The sequence below is a fragment of the Hoplias malabaricus genome, chromosome 16 (assembly GCF_029633855.1).
Source record: "Hoplias malabaricus isolate fHopMal1 chromosome 16, fHopMal1.hap1, whole genome shotgun sequence".
Classification (NCBI taxonomy): Eukaryota; Metazoa; Chordata; class Actinopteri; order Characiformes; family Erythrinidae; genus Hoplias; species Hoplias malabaricus.
Genome location: NC_089815.1, coordinates 36,657,010 through 36,669,509, shown reverse-complemented (window position 1 = coordinate 36,669,509; position 12,500 = coordinate 36,657,010).

The window sequence follows — 12,500 nt, the reverse complement described above, 5'->3', positions numbered from 1 at the left end:
TTTAAAAGTTGATATAATACATTTTCTGAAGTTAGGAGAACGTATTTTAGTGCATCATATGTATTGCACAACATATAAAAGTTTTTACTAAATTTTCTTTTCACTCTAATTTTAACTTCACCACCCAAAAAACAAAACGTCAGGCGGTGCAACCGAAGATGTATTATTATTTTATTTTTATTTTTTTCTTCAAAATATACGTTCCTTGTTTTTGTTCCATGTGAACTTTTTTGTGAGCATACCCAAGAGTGTCTATAGTGGTTCTTACACTTTTAATTTATTTATTAAAAAAATTTTTTTACAGATGAACTGTGTATTAACATTTACTTATGATTATTGCTTTCTTGGAGCTGGTTATTGTGGTTTACCAACATCTAACTTTACATTTGAAGAGAGACAAAATACTATAGAAATATAAAATTTAATACTGGGTCATGCAGAAATTATACTTTACCACCACCAAAAAAATGTATTGTCTCACTTAAAAAACAATTTTATGAAACAACAGACACCCCAGGCTACTGTATCTACCGTATGATAGAGGGGGTATTAGATGTCCTAATCACCTCTGGTACTACTGGGCTGCACAGCCGAGGAACATGATTTGTTTAACTATACATTAAAAATAAATAAATAAATTTAAAAAACAAAACACACCCCTATGGACAGAAATGGAAAGTCATCTTTAAGGCCTTCCTCTTCCCATGCACCTCTAATCAACAAATATTAAAAAGATCATTGAGAATCTTAGAAATACGATTGTTGTTATAAAATACATAGAAGATAAATAGAGAGGGGACTTAAGTCCAATATTGGGGGGGATTACCTTTTCCCCACCTAGGACAGCTGAAGGGGCAGATTCAAAATTTGGGTCAAAATAAGGGTTACAAAAAAATAGAGGGATTATATAAGCTAGACAGCGAAGTACTACCCCATGACTACTGACGAAGAACACTCAGAAAAGTGACACTGAGCCTGCTGTGGGACAACGCTGTTTTCTGACTGTGACTCTGAGCCGAGTGTAGTCAATTCACAAAAAACATTATAAGAACGCAGTACCAAAGCATGGCTCAATGTTGCATGTAGGTATTTGAGTATACACTAAGTAGGCTACAAGCTTATTGTTTTTAGTCCAATACACTTTATAAACTTGAATTCCTCTGTTTTTTTTTTTTTTTTTCATTTGTTTTAAATTATGCTCTAAACGTGTTGGATTCTCCGTGTTGACACGTAGGGTATAATTTCGCGTTAACACGTTAAGTTTGTGTATTTCGTGAATCATGATGCTTTACTGCCACCAACTGGTGTATGGCGTTATTGCTGAAACAACATAAAGCCTTAACTTAAGAAAGCCACTCAACATCCCAATCCACATATGGTATATTGCCATCGGACGGGACCAGAGCGCTAGCGCGCGGCGCCCGTTAAATGATTTTTGCCGAGCCCGAGAGCGGGTCCAGTGCGCTCAGGGGAACACGCCACGAAGTTCCGCGCCCTCGCTGAGTCTCTACTCCTCACGTGGAAAGAGATATGAATAATCAAAGTTTGGGCCTTTTATCCGCAATTTTTCATCAGTCCACCAGGTGGCACATGGAATGTCCCAACACATGTATATTATATTGGGTTTGGGATGGGGTATTTCCGGCCTCCGAATATATTGGAAGTGGGATGGTTGTCCAATTGCTGTCAAATATATTGGAAGTGGGATGGTTGTCCAATTGCAATATATTCTGATGGTGTCAAATATATTGGAAGTGGGATGGTTGTCCAATTGTAATATATTCTGATGGTGTCAAATACATTGGAAGAGGGATGGTTGTCCAATGGCAATATATTCTGATGGTGTCAAATATATTGGAAGTGGGATGGTTGTCCTGATGGTGTCTAATATATTGGAAGTGGGATGGTTGTCCAATTGCAATATATTCTGATGGTGTCAAATATATTGGAAGTGGGATGGTTGTCCTGATGGTGTCTAATATATTGGAAGTGGGATGGTTGTCCAATTGCAATATATTCTGATGGTGTCAAATATATTGGAAGTGGGATGGTTGTCCAATTCCCATACATCCTGATGGTGTCAAATATATTGGAAGAGGGATGGTTGTCCAATTGCAATATATTCTGATGGTGTCAAATATATTGGAAGTGGGATGGTTGTCCTGATGGTGTCTAATATATTGGAAGTGGGATGGTTGTCCAATTGCAATATATTCTGATGGTGTCAAATATATTGGAAGTGGGATGGTTATCCTGATGGTGTCTAATATATTGGAAGTGGGATGGTTGTCCAATTGCAATATATTCTGATGGTGTCAAATATATTGGAAGTGGGATGGTTGTCCAATTCCCATACATCCTGATGGTGTCAAATATATTGTAAGTGGGATAGTTGTCCAATTCCCCTATATCCTGATGGTGTCAAATATATTGGAAATGAGATGGTTGTCCAATTACCATACATCCTTATGGCTTCAAATATATTGTAAGTGGGATGCTTGTTCAATTACCATATATATTGTGTCAAATATGTTCAAAGTGGGATGGTGTCCCATCACTACATATTGTCATCAGAGCACGTTTTAGGAAAACATAATTGTAATGTCTAAAAATACATTTAGCCATATATCCCATGACTCCCTGATCTCATATCTGTCTTTGGAGTTGTAAAATTCTACTGTCCAAAATCCATATATTTTTTTTTGACTTGAATATATTGGAAGTAGGATTATCAGATCTCAGCTTCAGAACAACATAAGAGGTTTTTACAAACGGGTCTATCTTTGTCTGGGTCTATCTTACTCAGCGTGTGAGTTTGGAGAAGATTGGAGAGAATAAATATTTTCACTCAAAAAAACTAAAAGGGGTCCCCCTATGAGTTGTTTTTAAGTGAAAAAATTTATGTCCTCCAATCATCTCCAAACTCACACCCTGAGTTGATGACACTCAGACTTAGACGAAACTGGTCTTACTTTGAAGATATTTCACTCCTAAGCCAAGATCTGATAATCCAACTTCCAATATATTCCAGTCAAAAACATATATGGGTTTTTGACAGTAGAATTTTACACTTCTAATTACAGAAAAAGGATCAGAGGGACTTGGGCTGTATGGAAACATGTATTTTTTTTAACTATATAAAATGTTTTCCCAAAATGTATAAGTCTTTACTTTAACCATCCCAATTGCAATATATTTGACACAAGTGTTATATATTATATTTAAGCAGTACATTTCTTCGTAGATGTCTTTCAGTAACTGTAAAACATTTATTTTAATTATTTGTAATTTGCTAAGACACATGGAAGACCTTTACATCCCGAGGTAGTGATAGCTTACAACCTGGTCTCACACCTACTTGTGATATAGTCACATATATAGGAGACTGCAATTCATGCTGAAAATATGCGATATGTCACGAATTGCAGATTACTATATCACGAGTAGGTGTGAGACCGGGCTGTAGCTTAACATTACTGGCTGATGTAACTTTGCTAACTGACAAAGCGACACATTTATGTTATGATTAAAACCAATATTTAACAAAAAATATATTCATTAAACACATGAAAAGTGTTGTATTCTAATCAAATGATATTTAAACTCCCGCACGAGTTATGCACAGGGGCCGTGTCTTCATTAATTCAGACTTATTATCCTGGATTTAAGTCCTTTATAGAGTATTTAGTTATTTTTTATAACGTCTCTTCCTTACACATGTAAACAATCGTACACACACAAAAATGCGTGTATTTGTATAACTAAAAATGTGAGTCTGTAAACAAGTTTTAGTCCCCACACCGAGATTATATCCATCTACACACAGACAAAGAGAGAGTCCACCAGTTTCGCTACACTACACTTTGTTTGGGTTTTTATGTACTGTTTCTAATTCTATATTTTTGTTGTGATATCAGTTATAATTGAATATGTATTTTGTCTCGTTCACCAGTGATATTTTTCAGTTACTGTAGTTAAAACAGCATTTAACTAATCCATACGGGCCTACTTACATATTCATGATTGGATTTACATCACACACTGTAGCTGACACGAAACATAAATCCTTTGTGAACGTAGTCCCTACGTTTCATCTGAATTATTCATAACATAGTGAGCGAAGCACTGACCTATGGCTACGTTGAGCCCTACGTGAGCAGTGTGAAGACAGCAATATTAGTAAGCTGATCCCCATAGCAACTGGAAGTTAATTTTTCACAATAAAAAACCTCTGGTGTTTAGTACCTTAAAATTTGTAAACATGCATATTATTATATAACTTCATTCATAACATGCTCTAAAGCTTTTCATAATTGTATATCAAACAAACATCACTATTCTCTCACACTATGTGTGTGACACATACTGAGATTTGACATTGATAAATTATGTGCATTCTTTTAATAGCATACTGCTAAACAATACAGTGTCAATACAAACCCATGGTGAAATTAACTTTCCAGATCCTCCTCTTTCTGTAAACGTATTGTATGTTTAACGATACATTAAGTTACTCATGTTTTATTTAATTATGTGTATCTACTTCTATATATAAATTAAGAGAGGATAAATCTCCTTCAAAATGAAATTGAACAAAAAATTCTGAATTAAAAAAGGGCTTTTTCAGCAGTTCAGTGGTGGTTGAAGTGAGGGGTTTATATATATATATATATATATATATATATATATATATATATATATATATATATATATGTGTGTGTGTGTGTGTGTGTGTGTGTGTGCTTTTAAACGTATTTATATATGTATAATGTTAATACAAAATCTCATAAAAAACATGGTCAAATCCAATACGCTTAGAGACCAACGACATTCCTTACACCTGGACCCCCATGACTACTGACGAAGAACACTCAGAAAAGTGACACTGAGCCTGCTGTGGGCCAACGCTGTTTTCTGACTGTGACTCTGAGCCGAGTGTAGTCAATTCACAAAAAACATTATAAGAACGCAGTACCAAAGCATGGCTCAATTTTGCATGTAGGTATTTGAGTATACACTAAGTAGGCTACAAGCTTATTGTTTTTAGTCCAATACACTTTATAAACTTGAATTCCTCTGTTTTTTTTTCATTTGTTTTAAATTATGCTCTAAACGTGTTGGATTCTCCGTGTTGACACGTAGCGTATAATTTCGTGTTAACACGTTAAGGTATTGACGCGTTATGAACGTGTTAACACGTTAAGTTTGTGTATTTCGTGAATCATGATGCTTTACTGCCACCAACTGGTGTATGGCGTTATTGCTGAAACAACATAAAGCCTTAACTTACCAAATAACGGAAACAATTCCAGTGTTTAATGTTCTGAACAATGTTTATGAGATTTTGTATAAACATTATACAAACATAATATTTATATAAACATAAATACGTTTAAAAGCGCACACAAACATAGATATATATACCCCTCACTTCAACCACCACTGAATTTACTGCTGAAAAAAGCCCTTTTTTAATTCAGATTTTTTTGTTCAATATAATTTTGAAGGAGATTTATCCTATCTTAACATATATAAGTATGTGGCCACAAATGGGTCCACAATTCCATTTAGACCTAACAGGTGGTGGTGGGGTCTTAGTTCCGAAAAGCCATTTAGTGGACAAAATAGCAGTTGCTTACCTCTTCGTAGTACCACACCATCCCAATCCACATATATGATACGCCGCTTGGTGGACCTTATCGGCCTAGCGCGCGGCGCCCCCTAGACGATTTACTTTGCAGAGCCCGGGGTCGGGTCCTGGGCACACGTGGTGAGAGCTAAAAATCCTCAAAGTTTGGGCCTTTTACCCGCACTTTTGCATCAATCCACCAGGTGGCTCCCGGAACGTCCCGATTCCAATATATTCCATTACAGGCAAATATATTGGGATTGGGATGGCGTATATATTTATCATTCGTTGAAGTGTTTTGTAATGTTTTTAATACTTTTAACATGCCCAACATCCATAGACATTAACATTTTTAAAGTGTTGGCTACTTTGATAAGGCAACACAAACGTCCTTTCACAAAGTTTCCAACTATCTTTGATATATGTATAATGCCAGTAAACCGACAAACACGTAACCACAGTGAGCCAGCCTGCCCTTCTGAAACTCTTGTCCGAACGCCTTACTTTCAAATTTTCAAGTTAGCTAATGTTACTGCTGCATTACTTAAGGTGGAAGCGAAAAATTTAAAAGCTTCTGAGCGAACACCAGTCAGAATGTCAACACTAGAACTATCAGGATTTTCATATACCCCCTTTTTCTACCAGAGGCTGCCAAATGGCAGTGCTGGGGTAATTTGCAACCCATTAGGCCACATTTTGTTATGTACATTAAGCCACTACTAGGTGCTAAAACGGGGGGATGGGTGATAGTGTGAACTGTGTTGACTGACAAAGCTCTGAGAGTCACAGCAGGCACAGACTTTCAGGAGTTTAGTTTAGGGCAACAGTCTCAACAAATAAAAAATATTTTGGTACTTTGGCAGTTTTCTCAGCTGCTGATAATTATTATTATAATCTTTCAAAAATATAATGAAATAATACTTGTTTATTTAGAATACACACAATAAAGAATTATTTAAGCTTTTTAGTTTATATTTGTTGATCTAATGCAGTATTATTTGATGTGAAACCTACAAAAACCTTGAGAAATATAAATAAAAAATTCAGTTAAGTAAAAATTGCTCAAAAATAGTATTTAAGTTTAATTTGAGTCATATTTACTTGTCAAGAAAAACACTTTGCCAATGGGGTGAGATATTTTGACTTAAAACAAGAAAAAATGTCCTGATAATATTCTTTTACTTGGGTTTTTAAATGTTTAAGTAAAAATGTCCTTTTTACAAGTAGCTGAGGGTTGTTTTTTGTATAAATTTATGTAAAAATATCTTTACCTATTGGCAGTTTTTCAAAAGACAAAAACTACTTAAAATAAGGTTACAACATATCAGAGCTATTTTGACTAATCAATATGCCACTTTTTGCACTGTGAAAACAATCCTACATTAGTACAAAGGAGGCAGTTTTTCAAAAGGCAAATTTACTTAAAATCTGAACTTTAGCTATTTTGACAAATCATCAGTGAGAAAACAATCCAAAATTAGTACAAAGGAGGCAGACTTGAGGTGTTTTGGAATTATAGTTCAAATAATGTCTTTGTGTGAGTTTTAGAGAAAGATGACTGCAGACACTGGAAAACTTGTTAATAAAGTGCATAAACTTTATATAATAAACTGCACCAAAGTAAATAGCCTATCTGGCTACATGCTGAGTGAAATAAAATAGAATAAACCTTTCTCACTATAGTACAATATTACAAATATACACGATGGAGGTAACTGAGATGGGTGTGTCAGTGTCAGTCAGGGTGTGTATTCCCTGCCACATACGCCGAGGGTCAGAGGAGGTAAAGTGCTCCTCAATCCAGAGTTTGTAGCAGTGCTTGGCTATAGCTGTTAGTCTCTTCATATTGCCAGGAACTCCAGTGGGCGGTACAAAGGACGCTTGTACCCTGAGCGCTTCTATGCTGAGGGATGCCATGCCAAGAAATCTCGGACCACCAGTCTTGTTTTTTGCCCTTCTTTTGTATGCATTAGGTTTCTCCATTTATGTGCATCTGCTTTTCTTTTTTCTGTAAATCAGGACCGGCGTTTGTAGCAGTGCTTGGCTATAGCTATTCCTCTCCTCAGGTTAGCTCTGGCCAAGCTGTATGCTTCCCGGCGTCCTGATCTGAAGGCAGCATCTCTGGCTTTGAGCAATGTGCGAACCTCTCTGTTTATCCAGGGCATTTGAATAGGGAATGTTAATTGTTATGGCAAACTTAAATTTAATGATTAAGTATCACCAGGAAGAAAGATCGATGCTCAAAGAATTCTTTGAGGAGAAGAGAGGAATAAGACAGACAGTCAAAGTCAGTCCACACAGTTGTTGATGTGTTTCAGGACAGAGTTAGTGTAGGTGTCCAAGTGGATGTGTGAGCCTGTGGAGGCTCGGGCAGCATACTCACTCCAGTCGGTGTGCTGGAACTGTTGCTGAAGGAAGGAGTCAGCCCCATCCATCCAGAACTTTACAGTTCTGGTTGAAGGCTTAATCCTCTGCATGACTGGAGTGTATTTGGGAAGCAGGAACAAAGAAAGATGATCGGAAAGTCCAAGATGGGGGTGGGGTGTTGTTTTGAAGCTGGTTAAAGTCGAACCAATGCTGAATCCGGTGTTTGTGCAGTGAATGTTAATTTCCAAAAGTGTCTGTCTGTCGTAACTGTAGTTCGCAAGAGTTATTTGCGCAAGAAAACTGGAGATAGCTAAGTACAGAAGTATAACATCACTAAAACCGGTAAGACGCTGAGCCTCGCAGTGTGATCGTGACGCCATCTTGGTCCTGGGAGACCAAGGACCATTTCCTATGGATATCAAGGTCCCAGAATCTGGAGGAAGAGAGGAGAGGCACGGAATCCACATTGCTCGAGGTACCCTGTAAAGTTTCCACAGTAAGTGGCGGTTTGGGGTCCCATGTCATCTGCTGGTGTGGGTCCACTGTATTTTCTGAGGTCCAAGGTCAACGCAGCCGCCTACCAGGGAGATTTAGATTACTTTATGCTTCCTTATGCTTCCAAGCGGGGTGGGTTAGTGCAGTGTGTAGTGCTGTTGAGAGCGAAGACACCCGCAAGTTCCACAGCACAAGCTCTTAGCACACGGCCAGGTACACCATCAGGGCCAGCTGCCTTCCGTGCATTCACTCTGCTCAGCATGCGACTGACGTCCGAAGTGGAAAGTACAAGTGGGTTGTCGTCGGTGGAGGATCGTTTATTGAAGATATCAATATCATCTGGTCGAAACGAGTGTAAAAGTTGTTCAGCTCATCAGGGAGTGAAGCACTGTTGGTACATGGAACAAAGCTAGTTGGTTTATAGTCAGTCAGGGTGTGTATTCCCTACCACATACGCCGAGGGTCAGAGGAGGTAAAGTGCTCCTCAATCCGGCGTTTGTAGCAGTGCTTGGATATAGCTATTAGTCTCTTCATATTGCCAGGAACTCCAGTGGGCGGTACAAAGGACGCTCGTACCCTGAGCGCTTCTATGCTGAGGGATGCCATGGTAAGAAATCTCAGACCACCAGTCTTGTTTTTTGCCCTTCTTTTGTACGCATTAGGTTTTTCCATTTATGTGCATCTGCTTTTGTTTTTTTTGTGAATCAGGACCGGCGTTTGTAGCAGTGCTTGGCTATAGCTATTCCTCTCCTCAGGTTAGCTCTGACCAAGCTGTATGCTTCCCGGCGTCCTGATCTGAAGGCAGCATCTCTGGCTTTGAGCAGAGTGCGAACCTCTCTGTTCATCCAGGGCTTCTGATTAGGGAATGTTAATTATTATGGCAAACTTAAAATTAGTGATTAAGTATCACCAGGAAGGAAGATTGACGCTCAAAGAATTCTTTGAGGAGAAGAGAGGAATAAGACAGACAGTCAAAGATTGCGTGAATCCGGTGTTTGTGCAGTGAATGTTAATTTCCAAAAGAGTCTGTCTCTTGTAGCTGTAGTTCGCAAGAGTTATTTGCGCAAGAAAACTGGAGATAGCTAAGTACAGAAGTATAACATCACTAAAACTGGTAAGACGCTGAGCCTCGCAGTGTGATCGCGATGCCATCTTGGTCCTGGGAGACCAAGGACCATTTCCTATAGAAATCAAGGTCCCAGAATCTGGAGGAAGAGAGGAGAGGCACGGAATCCACATTGCTCGAGGTACCCTGTAAAGTTTCCACAGTCAGTGGTGGTTTGGGGTCCCATGTCATCTGCTGGTGTGGGTCCACTGTATTTTCTGAGGTCCAAGGTCAACGCAGCCGCCTACCAGGGAGATTTAGATTACTTTATGCTTCCAAGCGAGGTGGGTTAGTGCAGTGTGTAGTGCTGTTGAGATAGCGTCCTCGGTGGATCTGTTGCAACGATAAGCAAACTGGTGTGGGTCCAGCGTAGCAGGCAGGCAGGATTTCAAGTGAGAAAGAACTAGTCTTTTAAAGCACTTGGAAATTATTGGGGTGAGTGCTACAGGTCGAAAGTCATTAAAGTCTGAAGCAGTAGAATGCTTAGGCACAGGCACAATAATGGCTGACTTAAAGATAGATGGTACAGCTGCCTGGGCAAGCGAAACATTAAAGATGTGAGCGAAGACACCCGCAAGTTCCACAGCACAAGCTCTTAGCACACGGCCAGGTACACCATCAGGGCAAGCTGCCTTCTGTGCATTCACTCTGCTCAGCATGTGACTGACGTCCGAATTGGAAAGTACAAGTGGGTTGTCGTCGGTGGAGGATCGTTTATTGAAGATATCAATATCATCTGGTCGAAACGAGCGTAGAAGTTGTTCAGCTCATCAGGGAGTGAAGCACTGTTGGTAGATGGAACAAAGCTAGTTGGTTTATAGTCAGTCAGGGTGTGTATTCCCTGCCACATACGCCGAGGGTCAGAGGAGGTAAAGTGCTCCTCAATCCGTCGTTTGTAGCAGTGCTTGGCTATAGCTATTAGTCTCTTCATATTGCCAGGGACTCCAGTGGGCGGTACAGAGGACGCTTGTACCCTGAGCGCTTGTTGATGCATTTCAGGACAGAGTTAGTGTAGGTGTCCAAGTGGATGTGTGAGCCTGTGCAGGCTCGGGCAGCATACTCACTCCAGTCGGTGTGCTGGAACTGTTGCTGAAGGAAGGAGTCAGCCCCATCCATCCAGAACTTTACAGTTCTGGTTGAAGGCTTAATCCTCTGCATGACTGGAGTGTATTTGGGAAGCAGGAACAAAGAAAGATGATCGGAAAGTCCAAGATGGGGGAGGGGTGTTGTTTTGAAGCTGGTTAAAGTCCAACCGATGCTGAATCCGGTGTTTGTGCAGTGAATGTTAATTTCCAAAAGTGTCTGTCTGTCGTAACTGTAGTTCGCAAGAGTTATTTGCGCAAGAAAACTGGAGATAGCTAAGTACAGAAGTATAACATCACTAAAACCGGTAAGACGCTGAGCCTCGCAGTGTGATCGCGATGCCATCTTGGTCCTGGAAGACCAAGGACCATTTCCTATAGAAATCAAGGTCCCAGAATCTGGAGGAAGAGAGGAGAGGCACGGAATCCACATTGTTCGAGCTACCCTGTAAAGTTTCCACAGTCAGTGGCGGTTTGGTGTCCCATGTCATCTGCTGGTGTGGGTCCACTTTATTTTCTGAGGTCCAAGGTCGACGCAGCCGCCTACCAGGGAGATTTAGATTACTTTATGCTTCCTTATGCTTCCAAGCGAGGTGGGTTAGTGCAGTGTGTAGTGCTGTTGAGATAGCGTCCTCGGTGGATCTGTTGCAACGATAAGCAAACTGGTGTGGGTCCAGCGTAGCAGGCAGGCAGGATTTCAAGTGAGAAAGAACTAGTCTTTTAAAGCACTTGGAAATTATTGAGGTGGGTTATGCAGTGTGTAGTTCTGTTGAGAGCGAAGACACCCGCAAGTTCCACAGCACAAGCACTCAGCACACGGCCAGGTACACCATCAGGGCCAGCTGCCTTCCGTGCATTCACTCTACTCAGCATGCGACTGACGTCCGAAGTGGAAAGTACAAGTGGGTTGTCATCGGTGGAGGATCGTTTATTGAAGATATCATTATCATCTGGTCGAAACGAGCGTAAAAGTTGTTCAGCTTATCAGGGAGTGAAGCACTGTTGGTAAATGGAACAAAGCTAGTTGGTTTATAGTCAGTCAGGGCGTGTATTCCCTGCCACGTACACCGAGGGTCAGAGGAGGTAAAGTGCTCCTCAATCCGGCATTTGTAGCAGTGCTTGGCTATAGCTATTAGTCTCTTCATATTGCCAGGAACTCCAGTGGGCGGTACAAAGGACGCTCGTACCCTGAGCGCTTCTATGCTGAGGGATGCCATGGTAAGAAATCTCAGACCACCAGTCTTGTTTTTTGCCCTTCTTTTGTACGCATTAGGTTTTTCCATTTATGTGCATCTGCTTTTGTTTTTTTTGTGAATCAGGACCGGCGTTTGTAGCAGTGCTTGGCTATAGCTATTCCTCTCCTCAGGTTAGCTCTGACCAAGCTGTATGCTTCCCTGCATCCTGATCTGAAGGCAGCATCTCTGGCTTTGAGCAGAGTGCGAACCTCTCTGTTCATCCAGGGCTTCTGATTAGGGAATGTTAATTATTATGGCAAACTTAAAATTAATGATTAAGTATCACCAGGAAGAAAGATCGACGCTCAAAGAATTCTTTGAGGAGAAGAGAGGAATAAGACAGACAGTCAAAGATTCTCTCTTATCTCTTGAATTTATTGAACAAATCCAAGCCATATATAGGACCCCAGTCACGTACACCATTATTAGATCATGTCTCGTTCCATCAACCCAAACATTCCCTTATTGGTGCCTCGTCATCTCCCTTTTATCTCCGTCCTCTTCGTATTGCCAGGAACTCCAGTGGGCGGTACAAGGACACTTGTACAAGCGCCTCTATGCTAAGGAATGTCATGTTAAGAAATCTT